This window comes from Gorilla gorilla, chromosome Y (assembly GCF_029281585.2).
Source record: "Gorilla gorilla gorilla isolate KB3781 chromosome Y, NHGRI_mGorGor1-v2.1_pri, whole genome shotgun sequence".
NCBI lineage: Eukaryota > Metazoa > Chordata > Mammalia > Primates > Hominidae > Gorilla > Gorilla gorilla.
The window spans coordinates 42523989-42542885 of record NC_073248.2 but is presented as its reverse complement, the minus strand read 5'-3'; positions in this window follow the sequence as shown (position 1 = coordinate 42542885).

The window sequence follows — 18897 nt, the reverse complement described above, 5'->3', positions numbered from 1 at the left end:
AGTGGGATAGTGATATGAATTTTTGCCAGGCACCTGTATAATTTGACTCTTCAGATTTGTTCAGGCCCATATATGGGATCATGATATCGACCTAGGCCAATCTTGAGGTGATGAGACTCTCCTGCCTGGGCCCTTCTCTCAGTAAGTGTTGTGACATATCACTGGATCTAGCATCCACGTAATGGTATAGTCTTGCCTGAGACACGCCCACCAAAATTGTTGTGACATATTTTTGTGTCAACCACATTGGGTGATGTAACTCTCCTTTCTGGTATAGGTCTTGCACAAAGGAAGGATAGTGACATATTGCAAAGCCAGGCACACAGGTGGGGATATTTTTTTTGCCAGAGCCATGCCCAAAGGAGGGCATTGTGACATATCTCTGGTAATATCACTTAGGTTATGCCGCTCTTCTACTTGGTCCCTGCCAACCTGGAGAGTGCCATATTTCTAGGCCAGGCACACAGATGATGGTACTCTTTCCCCAGGGCTATGCTTCAAAAAGGACATTGTGACATATCTCTGGCCCTATCACCTAGTTGATGTGACTCAATGTTTTGGCCTCACCCATAGAGAGCATTGTGATATGAAAGTGAAACCTGCACCAAGGTGATGTAACTCTTTCACTTTGTTTCTCTTCCTAGGGGGACCTGTGACACATCTTAGCACCCAGCACCTAGGTAATGTGGCTCTTCTGCCTGGTTTCTGCCCATGTGTTAGGTTGTGACTTACACATAAAGAAGCACATAGGAGATACTACTCTCCTTTTCTTTCTTAGTTCTGCCTACTGAGGACTTTGGGACCTGTCTCTGACCCCATGACCTAAGTGATATGACTCTCTTCTCCTGTCACCCTTCAAAATGGTGGGGGTGGTGGTGGTTGTGAACATATTGCTGAGACCAGCATTTAGGTCATATGATTCTACTCTTTATTCTGAACCATGCACACAAAGAGCAATTTTGACCTATTGCACTCAGGTGATGTTACTCTTCTGCTACTGTCCTGAATAAAATGAGAATTATTGCAGAATGGTGGCCCCAGAACCCTGATGATGCTACTGTCCTGCCGGTTCCAGAGCCACAGACACAATTTTTACAGGTCTTCAGCTTATTCTCTAGGTGTTTTGGCTCTCATCCCTTGGTTAATCTTTTTCTCAAGAAAAATTGTGTAATATTGTTGGGCCCAGCTCCCAGTTAATATGACCCTCCCCCTATATTCTTCCTAGGGAAGGCATTGTGACAAGTTGCTTACCACATAACCTAAGTGATGTTATTATTTTTCCTAATTTTTTTGTCCACAAATGAGATTATGACATATACTTTGCTCCACTTCACAGGCATGATGGTCAAACTTATATTGGGATTCAACCAATAGAAGATATTTTGCCTCTAATCACAAGGCTTAGAGCAATAGGTAAAATCCTGGTTTGCGTATTTGTACCAAACTCAGAGTAGTTTACGACACTAATTAATATTGTACAAACTCCTTTGGTGGTACAGAGAGTTTCATAACAAGGCCTAGCAAATAGTGAAGATTGTAACTCTCAATTAAACACCCAGGTGAAAGTAAAAGTTGTCACCATCCCACTTTTACAAAGCCCATTGTTGAGGAACTGAGTTCAACAGGTAAAAACAGTTCAAATATGGAATTGTGACTCTTATTTGTGGATCTGGCCACAGGTTCGATCGTGTCTCATTTTCAGAGCCAGCTCAAAGCATAAAAATAAGTCTCATTCCTGAACTCAGCCTAAATGAGAGATGTTGACTATCACACCTGAGTTTAAGGCACTATATAAGTTTGAGAGTCTATATGAGTGTGTGGGCCTCAGGGTAGTTTGCAACTCTCATGCATACTATGTAAGGCCCTCTGATGTTGTAGAGGGCATCATACAATGATGCGCACACACATGACAACGTGACTCATATACACACCAAGATCACTGTTCAAGGTGTCACCCTAAAATATGAGGAGATTTTGTCATATCATTAGGCCTAGTACCCAGGTGTTAAAACTTTGGCTTCAATTGTTTTCCATGTGTGCATTGTGACATATCATTGGGAGAGAATCATAATAATGTGACTCTTCTGCTGGGGTCCTGCCAAGTAGGGATAATATCACATATCTCTGAGCCTATCTGATAGGTGATTTGTCTATTTTGCCTCTGCTTTGCCCCCAGGGAATATTGTGACATCATCGGGGTAACATCTAGGAAATGTCACTCTTCTCTCCTGCCTACGTCCTACCCACTAAAGGAATTGTGACATACCCATGAGTGGAAAACCGAGGCGGTGCAACTCTTCTCTGTATTCTGAAATTGGCCAAAACAGGGGATTGTTACATATTGCTGAGCCCAGTACCAAGATGGTGTTACTATCCTCTTTTTCTTCAGCCCTGTCTACAGTGGACGTGGCACCATATTACTTGTGGCTGTACCCAGGTGATGTGACTTTTCTGACTTGGCCCTGCTTGCAAAGGAGATTATAATGTTTCCTGAGCTTGGCATCCATGTGTTGAGACTCTCCTGTGATATTTCTGCCCACAGGTGAAATTGTGACATATAGCTGCATTCAGCTACCATGCACAAATATAGCTATCATACCTCGACCCAGAAAGGGAGACATTTTGATTCTCATAGCCAGTCTTATGGCCATAAGTAAAGTAGTCAGTCTCCTAATTGTGTACATTTCACAGAGGATTATGACACTCAGGCATATCACGTAAAGTGTGAGTGGTACAAAGAGTGTCATAACAGGGAACAACAATCAGATGCTATTGTCACTATTGGATGCACACCCAGATGACCTGATTGTCATTCTCTCACAAGAATAGGGCCTACAAATAACGTACTAGATCTCATGAAAAAAAGCAGTCGAAGTTTGAAATTTTTTCTCTCATAAATAAATCTGACCCAAGGATCCTTTTGTGATGATGCATGAATCAGCAGACCTGTGAAGCTGTGACTCTCCTCTTAGAACACAGTCTTCAAGTGGAATTGGCATCTTATACATGGATCTTGTGCATTGTCGAGATTGTGACTCCTCTGTTTTGATCCAAGCCACTGGATGTGTTGACTCACACACGCAAAGCCACGACTTGTGTGGGACTGGGAAATGTATTTCTGAATATTTCCTAGTGTGTGATTAGGACATAAATGTTATCCCCACTCCTGAATAATTTAACTCTCCTTTTTTGGCCATGAGGACGGATGAACTTGTGACATATGTGGAACATACAACTAAGCAAAGGTGTCAGGACCTGCCTACAAATTGCACGTTTACTTATCACTGGGACCAGCACCCAGGTGAGGTAAATCATTTGCCTTATCTCTGCCTATAAAAGGCATTGTGGCTTATATCTAGGTCTATCATGTAAGTGATGTCACTTCTACTTCCTTGGCCCTCCACTTATGGTGCATTGTGACACATAACTGGGTACTGTACCCAGGTGATGTGACTCTCCATTTTGGGTTCTGTCAACAGGAAGCTTTGTAAAGTATCACTTGGCTCAGCACATAGGTCATGTTTCTCCTCTCTTGCCTCACCCTGACAGCAGGGGAGATTGTGACATATTAATAAACCCAGCACCAAAGTGAGGTCAGTTTCATACCTTGGTTTTGCACCAGCAGCCATTGAGACACATATATATAGCCAATTGCCTAGGTGAAATAAGTCTCCTCAACTTCTTAAGGCCTGCTCGCACAAGGAATTTTGATATATCACTAAAACCAGTATCCAGGTGAAGTGACTCTTCTTCCAGAGTCCTGGACACAAGAAAGATTGTGACATCTCACTGGATCAGCACCCACCCAGGTGATGTGATGTTTTTGCTTGCTCTCTGCCCACAGATGATATTGTGCCATATACCTGAGGCCAAATAAGAGTACTAATCATGACTCTTAAACTTTAAGCCAGGTCATATACAAGAGGGTGATTCTCATTCCTGAAACTTTCCACCTGTGTCATTGTGACATAAACCATTTGCCAGTTCCCAAGAGACTAAATAATCCTGCCTACGTGTGGCCCACAAATTAGATTTGGATATATACCTTGGCTGAGCACCTTGGTGATCTGACTCTCCTATATTTACAATATCCTCAAGAAAGATTGTAACATGGCTCTGGACCCATCATCTAGTTATCTGATTCTCCTTTCCTGCCTGGATACTGCTTCCAATGGGGATTGTACCATTTCTAAGCACTGCATCCAAGTGATCTGACTCTTTTGCCTGGTCCTTTCAACATGCGACATTGTGTCATATCTCTGGGCCTAGCATTTAAGTGATATGAGTCTCTTTTTCTGTCTGGACACTGCCAACAAGGGGCATTGTGCCATACATCTGGGTGTAACTCCCAAGTTACGCAACTTTGCTGACAGAAACTTGCCAACAAGGAGAATATTGGAACATTTCTGGCTCAGCATTTGTTGTACTTGGCTGTTGTGCCTATTTCATTACCACTGATTAAATTGTTACACATACCTAGGCACAACTCACAGGCATGATAATGACCCTCATATGTGGACCCCAGAAATTGGAGTAATTTTAAGTTTCATAACTTCATTCAGAAACAGGAGTGAATAAATCACTTTCTTTTAAAAAAGGACAAAGAAGACTTTAACAGCCCTTGGCTTGTACAGAGAGTGTATATATAATGGAACCCAGTAGCAAGGTGAAAGTGTGAGTCTCATATGCACACCCAGCTGACAGTAAGGACTGTCACTGTTTCACATATCTGAAGCCAAAGGTCACTCATGAAAATAGGACATGTGTGGTATTTTAAATCTCATCCTGGTGATTTTCTGCCACTGTGTCTGTGATATAAATCTTGTGCTTGCCGGCCAAGGACCTGTGTGATTTGACTCTTCAGGCTTGTTCCAGCTCAATATGTTATTGTGATATCTACCTGGGCCAACGTCTAGGTGATGCGATGTTTTTGCCCAGGCCCTGCTCTCAGTAAGAATTGTGACATATCACTGGATCCAGCACTCAGGTCATGTTACATTTTTGCCTGAGTCATGTGCACAGATATCACTGGCACTTATCACTGTGTCAACCACTTAGGTGGCATAACTCTACCCACTAGAAAGGACCCTGCACACAGTGGGGGATAGTAACATGTGGCTGTGTCAGGCAAAGAGGTGACAGAACTCTTTTGTGAGGGCCCTGTCTTTAAGATGACATTTGACAAATCTCTGGACCTATCACCTAGGTGAATTTGCTCTCCTGCTTGGGTCCTGCTTACTTGAATAGTGACATAGTGCTAGGCCAGTCACACAGGTGATGGTGCTCTTTCACTAGGACCATAACTTAAGGAGGACATTGTGACATAGCTCTGCACCTATCAGCTAGATAATGTGACTCCCTGCTTGGGTTCTGCCCACATTGAACATAAGGGTAGAACCTGAACTCATTTGTTGTAATTCTCTAGCTGGGGTCCTGTCTTAAGGGAGGCTTGTGACATATCTCTAGACCAGCATCAAAGTGATGTGACTCTTCTGCCTGGTTTCACCTAACATGTTAGATTATTTCATAAACCTAGGGAAGCATCTACGTGATATGACTCTTCTCTTATGCCTGAGTCCTACCTATCTGGGACATTGGACCATATATCTGAGCCTGTGTCTTATGTGATGTGACTCTTTTCTTCTGCAGGTTTTATTTATTTTTATTTATTTATTTATTTATTTTTTACAATTGGTTAATGTGACCTATTGCTAAGCCCAATAATTATGTAATATGACTCTTCTTTTTTTCCCGAACCATGACCATAAAAAGGAGTTTTGGTGTATTGCTGGGCCCAGCACTGAGATGATGTTCCTTTTCTGACTGGGTTCTGCATAAAGATATAATTATGGCATATTGCTAGGACACACACTCTGATGATGTAACTCTCCTGCCTCTGCCGGAGCAACAGAAAGTATTTTTACACATCTTGGGCCAATTCTGTAGGTGATTTGCTCTCATCATTTGTCTGGGTTTGATTTATCCATGCTTGGGATTGTGTCATGTTGCTGGGTTCAGCACCCAGATATTGTAACCCGCATTTCAGACCCTGTGTAGAGAGGGCACTGTGACTTATTGCTTGGCACAGAATGTAAGTTGTGCTACTCTGCTGCTAACTTTTTTCTACAAATGAGATTATGAAATTTACATTGCTTCAATTCATAAGTGTGACTATCAAACTGAAATTGGAATTCCACCAATAGCAGATATTTTGCCTCTCATTTCTACACTTAGAGTAATAGGTAAAGTTAAGAGTTGCAAATTTGAACAAAGCTAACAGAAGTGTAAAACACTAACTCATATTGTATAAAATCCTTGCGTGGTACACAGAGCTTTATAAAAGGGCCCAGCAGATGGTTAAAATCATGATTCTTGATTACACACGCAGGTGGAGCCAATGTTGTCCCCATCTCATGTTTACAAATCCCACTGTTGAAGCCCTGAGTTTAAAATGTAAATAAAGTAAAAAGCTGGAATCGTGAGTTTCATATGTGGATGTCGTTACAGGTGAGATGGTGACTCATTTCTGGACCCAGATCTGGGGCATAATAATGGGTCCCCTGTCTAAATCCTGCTAATAAGAGAGATGTGGACCATCATAACTGGATTTAAAGCAATATGTAAAATTGTGAGTTAATATCAGCATGTAGTTCTCATAGTAGATTGCAAGTCTCATGCATGTTGCATAAAGCCTTCAGATATGGTAGAGTGTGTCATATGATGACCCGGAACACACGTGACATTGTGACTCCTATATACACACACCAAGCTAACAGTCAAAGGTGTCACCCTAATACATGAAGAGATTGTGTCATATCACTAGGCCTAGTACCTCTAGGTGTTGAGAACTTTTGGCTTAAATTGTTTTCCATGGGCGCATTGTGAAATATCTCTGGGTTAGATTTATAATAATGTCACTCTTCTGCTTGGACCCTGCCAAACAGCAGATATTGTCACATATCTTTAGTTCTATCAGCTAGGTCATGTGTCTCTCCTGCCAGTTCCCTGTCCACTGGGAATACTGGGACATATCGCTAGATATTGCATTAGGTAATGTGAATCTCCTCTCCTGTCTGGATCCTGCTCTCTGAAGAAACTGTGACATACCACTGAGTCCCTGGATCAGAACCCAGATGATGAGACTCTTCTGTCTTGTCTCTGTCCAAAGGTGAAATTGGGACATACACTTGGATTCAGCTCATATGCCCAATAATAACTCTTATAACTAGACACAGCCATGGGAGGTGTTTCGACTCTCATAGCCAGTCTTATCAACAAAGGTAAAGTCCAAGATCACCCACCTGTAATAATTCACAGAAAAATATGTTATTTAGGCATATCACATAAAGCCTGAGTGGTACAAAGGGTGTCATAACAGTCCCCAGAAACCAGGTGTTACTGTGACTCTTGGATTCACACCCAGCTGACATGATTGTTATTCTCACACATTAACAGCATCTACATATGAGGTACTAAATCTCGCACATATAATCAATGGAAGCTTGAAATTGTTACTTCCATACATGAATCTGATCCACAGGTTGTTTGGTGACTTTTGAACCATGATTCAGTGAACTGTGGTGCTCTGAGTCTCCTACTGGAACACCATCTTCAAGTGGGACTGGGGCTCTTATACATGGATCTTGCTCATTGTTGAGATTATGACTCTTGTACTTAGACCCAACTGATAAGAAGTGTGGACTTTTGTCAATATCTGAGTGTTCTGACTTTCTACATCCAGGGCACAGTTGAAATTGTGACACACATGCAGCACACACTTATGCAATGGATGACACTTCGTTTGGCCACGTGACAAAGGCACTTTTACATGTCACTGCGACCATCACACAGCTGATGTGAGATCTTATCCTGACCCCTGCCTAAGAAGAGTACTGTGGCTTTTTTGTTTTCTTTTATGTTTTGCTTATTTTTTTTGAGATGGAGTCTCGCTCTGTTGTCCAGGCTGGAGCATGGTGGAGTGATCTCAGCTCACTGAAAGCTCTGCCTCCCAGGTTCACATAATTCTCCTGCCTCAGACTCCCAAGTAGCTGGGACTACAGGTGCCCACAACCACACCTGGCTATTTTTTTGTTTTGTTTTGTATTTTAATGGAGATGGGGTTTCACTGTGTTAGCCAGGATGGTCTCGATCTCCTGACCTCGTGATCTGCCTGACTAGGTGCATTGCATAAGTGATGTAACTTCCTTCTATTACCTTGGCCCTGAACTTGAATGCATTGTGAAACATAACTGGGCACTGCACCCAGGTGATGTGACTCTTTTTTGTGGGGGCTTTTTAACATATCCCATGGCTCAGCACCTGGGTAATGTTTCTTCTCTCTTGCCTGGGCCCTGAACACCAAAGAGATTGTGACATATTGCTGAATGCAGCACCAAGATTAGGTGACTCTTCTGCCTTGGTTCTTCACATAGTGGCCATTGTGACATATATTCATGCCAATTGCCAAGGTGAAGTTTGTCTACTGTTCTTCCTAAGCCTTGCCCACAAGGGGGATTTGCGTATATCACTGAAACCAGCATCCGGGTGAAGAGACTCTTCTCCCAGAGTCCTGCCCACACGTAGGATTGTGACATTTCACTGGACCAGCACCCACACAGATGATGTGACTTTCCTTTCTTCTCCCTGCCAGAGGTGATATTGTGCCATATACCTGAGACCAGACTGAAACCCTAATAATGACAATTGTACCTGGAGCCAGGACACATGCAGGGTGGTGACTTTCATTTCTTAACCTTTCCACAGTTGTTTTTGTGACATATGCCATTGTCCAGCTCCTATGTGATTTAATAACCATGCCTACTTATAGCCCACAGATTACATTTTGACATAAACCTAGGCCAAGAACCTTGGTGATTTGATTCCCCTGTCTAAAAGTGACCTCAGAAGGGATCGTAACATATATCTGTACCCATCATCCAGGTTATGTGACTCTCCTCTCCTGCCTGAACCCTGCTTCCAGTGGAGACTTGTAGCATTTCTAAACATTGCATCCAAATGACATGACTCTCTGGCCTGGGCCTTTCAACAGGAGGCATTGTGACATATCATTGGGTCAATCATTTATGTTATATGACTCTCCTCTCCTGCCTGGACTTTTTCCTCAAGGGCCATTTTGCCATAGAGCTTTGCCTAGCACCCAAGTTTTGTGAAGTTTCTGTTAGGGTCTTACCTTTAAAGAAAATATTGAAATATTTCTGGCTCAGGATTTAGGTGAGGTGTTTGTCCTGCCTGTTTAATAACCAGAGAGAGGATTGTGATCTATACCTAGGCACAGCTAACAGGCATGATAATGACTCTCATATGTGAACTGAAACAATAGCAGAAATTTTGACTCTAATAACTATCTTTGGGACATGAGTGTTGTTCAGATTTACCTTCTGGTAAAAAGGTCACAGATCATGACAACACCCACACATGTTATCCCACCTTTGGTTTGTATAAAGAGTGTCATAACAGGTCCTAGCCCACAGAGAAAATTGTGAATCTTGTATGCACCCTCAGTTGACAGTAAGGACTATCATCATAACAGGTGGATGAAGGCAGCTCTCCTACAGGTAAAGAGGACATGTGTGTTATTTTACATCTCATCCCTAGAATTTAATTCCATCGTTATTGTGGCATAAAATCTTGCCAAGCACCTGTGTGATTTCACTCTTCAGACAGTTTCCAGCCTACATATGGAATTTTGATATCTACCTGAGTCAAACTTGAAGTAATGTGACTATTGTGCACACTATTGTACTGAGGCCCTGCTCTCAGTAAGATTGTGACATCACTGAATCCCCACCCAGGTGATGTCATATTCTTGTGACATATCTCTGTGCCTATCACTTAAAAGACAATACTCTCCTCTTTTGTATGGACCCTGCACACAGGGCAGGATAGTGACTTATTCCTAGGCCAGGCACAGAAGTGATGAGTTTTTTTCCAGGGCCATGCCCAAAAGAGGGAATTTTGACATACCACAAGGCCTATTATGTAGGTGATATGACTCCTCTCCCTGGATCCACCCACTTGAATAATAACATATTGTAACATATTTCTGTGTCCACCTCATAAGTTATGTAACTCTCTTCTCTAAAATGAGCCCTGAACAAAGGAAAGATAGTGACACATTGCAAGGCCACGGACACAGGGAAGGGTACTCTTGCCTGAGACATGTCCACAAAAGGATATTGTGACATGTCTCTGGGTCTATCTTTGGGTTATCTGGCTTTTCTGCTTGGGCCCTGCCAACATTGACAATGATATATTTTAGGCCATACACACAGGTGGTGGTACACTTTTGCCAGGGCTATGCTTCATAGAGGTCATTGTGACATATCTCTCGGCCTATCGTCTAGGTGAAGTGACTCCCTCCTTGGGCCCTGTGTACGTGGAGGCCACACGGAGCATTGTGGCATAAACAGAGAACCCGCACCTAACTATCTTTGCTGGGTGCTGTCCTAAGAGAACCTTGTGAAATATCTCAGAATCCAGCACTCTGGGGTTGTGGCTCTTCCGCATAACTTCTGCCCATATTTTACACTGTGACATATTTCTAGGGAAGCACATAGGTGATATGACTCTCCTTGTCTGCCTAAGCCATGACTACTGGGGACATTGGGACATATCTCTGAGCCCATGACCTAAATGATGTAACTCTCTTTTTCAGCCTGGACCTTCACAATAGGAGGATTTTGGCACATTACTGAGCCCAGCACTCAGGTTATGTCACTCTCCTCATTTTCCCAAGCCATTCCCACAAAACAGGAATTTTGGCCTACAGCAGGGCCCAGCACCCAGATGATGTTACTCTTCTGCCTTGCTTCTGCATATAGAGGAACTTATGGAATATTGCATATTGCTCGGCCCAGGACCATTGTTATGTGACGTTCCTCCTGTGCTGCAGCCACCTAATTTATTTTGACATATCTTGGTCTCTTCATGCAGGTGTTTTGGTTCTCATAACTTGGCTGGGTTTTTTCCACATGTGGGATGTTGTCATATTGCTGGGTTCAGCATGCAGTTAATATGACCAAATTTCCTATGCCCTGCCTAGAGAAGGTATTGTGACATATTGCTTGGCACAACATCTAAGTGATGTTACCCTCCTGCCTAGCTTTTTGTCCACATATGGGATTATAACATATACCCTGCTTCAGTTCACAGACATGATGTTCAAACTTATATTGGGATTCAGCCAATAGAAGATATTTTGCCTTTCACTGTTAGGCTTGGGACAATAGATAATGTCCTCGGTTGCAAATATGTAACAACCTCACAGAAGCTTCCAACACTAACCTGTAGTATATAAACTCTTTGTTGATATAAAATTTCATAACAGGGCTGAGCCAGACATTCAGATTCGGACTCTATGTTACATACACAGGTGAAATTAAAAGTTATCACCATCCCACATTTACAATGTCACTGTTGAGATCATGAGTCTAATAAGGGAATGCAGCACAAAGTTGGAATTCTGACATTTGTATGTGGTCCTGGACACAAGTGGGATGGTCACTCATTTCTAGACCCAGCCCACAGAAATAATAATGGGTCTTCTTCCTTAACCCTGCCTAAAGGAGAGATCTTGACTATCAAACCTGGGTTTACGTTAATATGTAAGATTGTGAGTCCATACCACCACATAGGCCTCAGAGAGCTTTGCAACTCTTATGCAGGTTTTATAAATCACTTGGATGTTGCAGACGGTCATGCGTTGTCCCAGCAAACATGTGAGATTGTCACTCTAATATACAAGTTTAGCTAAAAGTTAAAGTTGTCACCCTCAAAGGTGATGAGATTGTGTCATATCCCTGGGTCTGGTACCCAGGTGTTGAGACTTTTTGGCTCAAATTTCTTTTCATGGGTGCATTGTTACTTATCACTGGGTTAGAATCAAAATAATGTGATTCTTCTGCTTGAGCTCTGTCAAGAGGGTATAATATCACATATCTCTTGGCCTATCAGCTAGGTTATGTGTCTCTCCAGATTGTTATCTGCATCCAGAAAAAAATTTGAAATATCACAGAAATTAGCATCTAAATGGTGTAACTCTCCTCTCCTGCATGGGTCCTGCTTACCAAGGGAATTATGACATATAGTTGAATGAAAAATCTAGGTGGTATGTCTCTCCTCTCTATTCAAAAGTTTATTCTGTGCTGCATTCAGCTTCATTAATTTCTTTTTCTACTTTTATACTGGTACCAAAGTGCTTTGATTACTTCAGGTTTCTTTTGTATTTGGAAATTGTTAAGTGTAATGCTTCCAAAGTTTTTCTTTTTTTATTATTTATTTTTTTCTCTTTTTTTCCCTCACCCCTCCCTCCTCCTCCCAACGCACAACAGTCCCCGGAGTGTGATGTTCTCCTTTCTGTGTCCATGTGTTCTCATTGTTCAGTTCCCACCTATGAGTGAGAACATGTGGTGTTTGTTTTTTTGTCCTTGTGATAGTTTGCTGAGAATGATGGTTTCCAGTTTCATCCATGTCCCTACAACGGACATGAACTCATCATTTTTTATGGCTGCATAGTATTCCATGGTGTATATGTGCCACATTTTCTTAATCCAGTCTATCATGGTTGGACATTTGGGTTGGTTCCAAGTCTGTGCTATTGTGAATAATGCCTCAATAAACATACGTGTGCATGTGTCTTTATAGCAGCATGATTCATAATCCTTTGGGTATATACCCAGTAATGGGATGGCTGGGTCAAACCGTATTTCTAGTTCTAGATCCCTGAGCAATCACCACACTGACTTCCACAATGGTTGAACTAGTTTACAGTCCCGCCAACAGTGTAAAAGTGTTCCTATTTGTCCACATCCTCTCCAGCACCTGTTGTTTCCTAACTTTTTAATGATTGCCATTCTAACTGGTGTGAGATGGTATCTCATTGTGGTTTTGATTTGCATTTGTCTGATGGCCAGTGATGATGAACATTTTTTCATGTGTTTTTTGGCTGCATAAATGTCTTCTTTTGAGAAGTGTCTGTTCATGTCCTTCGCCCACTTTTTGATGGGGTTGTTTGTTTTTTTCTTGTAAATTTGTTTGAGTTCATTGTAGATTCTGGATATTAGCCCTTTGTCAGATGAGTAGGTTGCGAACATTTTCTCCCATTTTGTAGGTTGCCTGTTCACTCTGATGGTAGTTTCTTTCGCTGTGCAGAATCTCTTTAGTTTAATTATATCCCATTTGTCAATTTTGTCTTTTGTTGCCATTGCTTTTGGTGTTTTAGACATGATGTCCTTGCCCATGCCTATGTTCTGAATGGTATTGCCTAGGTTTTCTTGTAGGGTTTTTATGGTTCTAGGTCTAACGTTTAAGTCTTTAATCCATCTTGAATTAAGTTTTGTATAAAGTGTAAGGAAGGGATCCAGTTTCAGCTTTCTACATATGGCTAGTCAGTTTTCCCAGCACCATTTATCAAATAGGGAATCCTTTACCAATTGCTTGTTTTTGTCAGATTTGTCAAAGATCAGATGGCTGTAGATATGTTGCATTATTTCTGAGGGCTCTGTTCTGTTCCATTGATCTATGTCTCTGTTTTGGTACCAGTACCATGCTTTTTTGTAGTATAGTTTGAAGTCAGGTAGCATGATGCTTCTGGCTTTGTTCTTTTGGCTTAGGATTGACTTGGCGATGTGGGCTCTTTTTTGGTTCAGTATGAACTTTAAAGTAATGTTTTCCAATTCTGTGAAGAAAGTCATTGGTAGCTTGATGGGGATAGCATTGAATCTATAAATTACCTTTGGCAGCATGACCATTTTCACGATATTGATTCTTCCTACCCATGAGCATGGAATGTTTTTCCATTTGTTTGTGTCCTCTTTTACTTCATCGAACAGTGGTTTGTAGTTCTCCTTGAAGAGGTCCTTCACATCCCTTGTAAGTTGGATTCCTAGGTATTTTATTCTCTTTGAAGCAATTGTGAATGGGAGTTCACTCATGATTTGGCTGTCTGTTTGTCTGTTATTGGTGTATAAGAATGCTTGTGATTTTTGTACACTGATTTTGTGTCCTGAGACTTTGCTGAAGTTGCTTATCAGCTTAAGGAGATTTTGGGCTCAGACAATGGGTTTTCTAAATACACAATCATGTCATCTGCAAATAGGGACAATTTGACTTCATCTTGTCCTAATTGAATACCCTTTATTTCCTTCTCCTGCCTAATTGCCGTGGCCAGAACTTCCAATACTATGTTGAATAGGAGTGGTGAGAGAGGGCATCCCTGTCTTGTGGCAGTTTTCAAAGGGAATGCTTCCAGTTTTTGCCCATTCAGTGTGGTGTTGGCTGTGGGTTTGTCATAGATAGCTCTCATTATTTTGAGATACATCCCATCAATACCTAATGTATTGAGAATTTTTAGCATGAAGGGTTGTTGAATTTTGTCAAAGGCCTTTTCTGCATCTATCGAGATAATCATGTGGTTTTTGTCTTTGGTTCTGTTTATATGCTGGATTACATTTATTGGCTTGCATATGTTGAACCAGCCTTGCATCCCAGGGATGAAGCCCACTTGATCATGGTGGATACGCTTTTTGATGTACTGCTGGATTCGTTTTGCCATTATTTTATTGAGGATTTTTGCATCAGTGTTCATCTAGGGTATTGGTCTAAAATTCTCTTTTTTTTTGTATCTCTACCAGGCTTTGGTATCAGGATGATGCCGGCCTCATAAAATGAGTTAGGGAGGATTCCCTCTTTTTCTACTGATTGGAATAGTTTCAGATGGAATGGTGCTAGCTTATCCTTGTACCTCTGGTAGAATTCGGCTCTGAATCCATCTGGTCCTGGACTTTTTTTGGTCAGTAAGTTACTGATTATTGCCACAATTTCAGAGCCTGTTATTGGTCTATTCAGAGATTCAATTTCTTCCTGGTTTAGTCTTGGGAGGGTGTATGTGTCAAGGAATTTATCCATTTCTTCTAGGTTTTCTAGTTTATTTGCATAAAGGTGTTCATAGTATTCTCTGATGGTAGTTTGTATTTCTGTGGGATCTGTGGTGATATCCCCTTTATCATTTTTTATTGCATCTATTTGATTCGTCTCTCTTTTCTTCTTTATTAGTCTTGATAGCAGTCTATCAATTTTGTTGATCATTTCAAAAAGCCAGCTACTGGATTCATTAATTTTTTGAAGGGTTTTTTGTCTCTCTATTTCCTTCAGTTCTGCTCTGATTTTAGTTATTTCTTGCCTTCTGCTAGCTTTTGAATATGTTTGCTCTTGGTTTTCTAGTTCTTTTAATTGTGATGTTAGGGTGTCAATTTTAGATCTTTCCAGCTTTATCCTGTGGGCATTTAGTGGATAAATTTCCCTCTACACACTGCTTTGAATGTGTCCAAGAGATTATGGTGTGTTGTGTCTTTATTCCCATTGGTTTCAAAGAACATCTTTATATCTGCCTTCATTTTGTTATGTACCGAGTAGTCATTCAGGACCAGGTTGTCCAGTTTCCTGAGAGGTTTTGAGTGAGTTTCTCAATCCTGAGTTCTAGTGTGATTGCACTGTGGTCTGAGAGACAGTTTGTTGTAATTTCTTTTCTTTTACACTTGCTGAGGAGTGCTTTACTTCCAACCATGTGATCAATTTTGGAATAGGTGTGGTGTGGTGCTGAAAAAAATGTATATCCTATTGATTTGGGGTGGAGAGTTCTGTAGATGTCTATTAGGTCCGCTTGGTGCAGAGCTGAGTTCAATTCCTGGGTATCCTTGTTAACTTTCTGTCTCGTTGATCTGTCTAATGTTGACAGTGGGGTGTTAAAGTCTCCCATTATTATTGTGTGGGAGTCTAAGTCTCTTTGTAGGTCATAAAGGACTTGCTTTATGAATCTTGGTGCTCCTGTATTGGGTGCATATATATTTAGGATAGTTAGCTCTTCTTGTTGAATTGATCCCTTTACCATTATGTAATGCCATTCTTTGTCTCTTTTGATCTTTGTGGGTTTAACGTCTGTTTTATCAGAGACTAGGATTGCAACCCTTGCCTCTTTTTTTGTTTTCCATTTGCTTGGTAGATCTTCCTCCATCCATTTATTTTGAGCCTATGTGTGTCTCTGCACTTGAGATGGGTTTCCTGAATACAGCACACTGATGGGTCTTGACTCTTATCCAATTTGCCAGTCTGTGTCTGTTAATTGGAGCATTTAGCCCACTTACATTTAAAGTTAATATTGTTATTTGTGAATTTGGTCCTGTCATCATGATGTTAGCTGGTTATTTTGCTCGTTAGTTGATGCAGTTTCTTCCTAGGCTTGATGGTCTTCACATTTTGGCATGTTTTTGGAGTGGCTGGTACTGGTTGTTCCTCTCCATGTTTAGTGCTTCCTTTGGGAGCTCTTTTAGGGCAGGCCTGGTGGTGACAAAATCTCTCAGCATTTGCTTGTCTGTAAAGTATTTTATTTCTCCTTCACTTATGGATATGAAATTCTGAGTTGAAAATTCTTTTCTTTAAGAACATTGAATATTGGTCCCCAATGTCTTCTGACTTGCAGAGTTTCTGCCAAGAGGTCTGCTGTTAGTCTGATGAGCTTCCCTTTGTGGTTAACCTGACCTTTCTCTGGCTGCCCTTAACAATTTTCCCTTCTTTTCAACTTTGGTGAATCTGACAATTAAGTGTCTTGGAGTTGCTCCTCTCAAGGAGTATCTCTGTGAAGTTCTCTGTATTTCCTGAATCTGAATGTTGGCCTGCCTAACTAGATTGGGGAAGTTCTCCTGGATAATATCCTGCAGAGTGTTTTCCAACTTGGTTCCATTCTCTCTGTCACTTTCAGGTACACCAATCAGACATAGATTTTGTCTTTTCACAAAGTCCCATATTTCTTGGAGGCTTTGTTCATTTCTTTTTATTCTTTTTTCTCTAAACTTCCCTTCTCACTTCATTTCATTCATTTCATTTTCCGTCACTGATACCCTTTCTTCCAGTTGATTGCATTAGCTCCTGAGGCTTCTGCATTCTTCACGTTGTTCTCGAGCCTTGGCTTTAAGCTCCATCAGCTCTTTTAAGGACTTCTCTGCATTGTTTATTCTAATTATCCATTCATCTAATTTTTTTCAAAGTTTCCAGCAATGGAAAAAACTGGACCAAGAATGACTTTGACGAGTTGAGAGAAGACTTCAGATGATCAAACTACTCTGAGCTATGGGTGGAAATTCAAACCAATGGGAAAGAAGTTAAAAACTTGGAAAAATGCTTCTAATATTTTTCTTGTTTTTAAAGATTGCCAGGATTTTCATGTAATTTATGGGTTTTTTACTTTCTATTTTTGGAAAGTTTAATTTAAAATTGAAAATTGGTGGCTGGGCACGGTGGTTCAAGCCTGTAATCCCAGCACTTTGGGAGGCTGAGGCAGGTGGATCATGAGGCCAGGAGATTGAGACCAACCTAGCTAACACGGTGAAAACCCATCTCTTCAAAAATAAAAAAAAAAAAAAAAAATAGCCTGGCATGGTGGTGGGTGCCTGTAGTCCCAGCTACTCGGGATGCTGAGGCAGGAGAATGGCATGAACCTGGGAGGTAGAGCTTGCAGTGAGCCAAGATTGCACCACTGCATTCCAGCCTGGGTGACACAGTGATACTCCATCTCAAAAAATAATAATAATAATAAAAGAGAAATAAAATTGGTTTGTCAAATGTGTGGATCACTTCAAGCAGCATGGACAACTTTACAATACTATGTCTTCCAACCCTTGATAAACAGCATGCTCAAAATTGTGTTACTGGCCATGCATGGTGACTCATACCTGTAATCCCAGCAGTTTGGAAGGCTGAGGAGGGTACATGGCCAGATCAGGAGATCAAGACCATTTTGGCCAACATGATGAAATCCCACCTCTACTAAAATGCACAAAATTAGCTAAGTGTGCTTGGGCATGCCTGTAATGCCAGCTACTGGAGAAGCTGAGTCAGGGGAATTGCTTGTACCTGGAAGTTGAGGTTACAGTGAGCCGAGATTGTGCCACTGTATTTCCTCCTAGTGACAGAGTGAGGCTGTATCTAAAAAAAAAGGAAAGAAAAAAAGTAAAACTATGTTAACAGTTAATTTTCATATATTTTGAATTTTTCAGCTTTTCTTCCATTACTGATTTCTAGTTTCATTTCATTTGTGCTATAAAAAATTATCTGCTAAATTTCAATTTAAAAAACTATTAAGACTTCTTTCATGGCATCACAGGTAATCCACTTAGGAAAATGTTTTATGAGCTATTGCAAAAAAACAAAGTGTATTCTTTTGCCGGTATATATTTGTTAGGTAAATATATTGTATAGTGTATTCAAACTTTTTGTTTCCTTGTTGATATTCTGTCTTTATTTATTACTGAAAGTGGGATACAAATGTATCCTTCCATTATTGTATTGCTATCTATTTTTGCTTCAATTCTGTCAATGTTTGTTTTATGTGTTTAGGAAAACTCTCACATATTCACGGAATTTCAGTGAATGAACTCTCTTAATATAATTGAATGTCCTACTTTGTCTCTTGTGAATTTTGACTTAAAGCAAATTTTATAAAATATGACAGTTTTCAACTTAATAAATTGTTGTCTTTTCTCTTATTATTTGGTTAAAACTTGCATGGCATGTATTTTTTATCCTGCCATTTTCAGTCTATTTTTTTATTAGGTCTGAAGTGAGTCTCTTGAAGACATGACATCGATACATCTTGATATAGGTCATAATATAGTTAGTTTTATTCTTTTTCCTGTTGAAGGATACTTTTGCTGGATATTGTATTCTCACTTAGACTTTGTAAAATGTTTCTCATCAAAGTTTCCCTTCTTTTAAAGAATAAATAATAAATGTTAGAAATAAGATTTTTTTTAAAGATAAAATTTCTTCAAAGCCTTCTTGTTTTGTGCTAATAACTCTTTGTTAAGCCCTACTCTATGTAGCTGT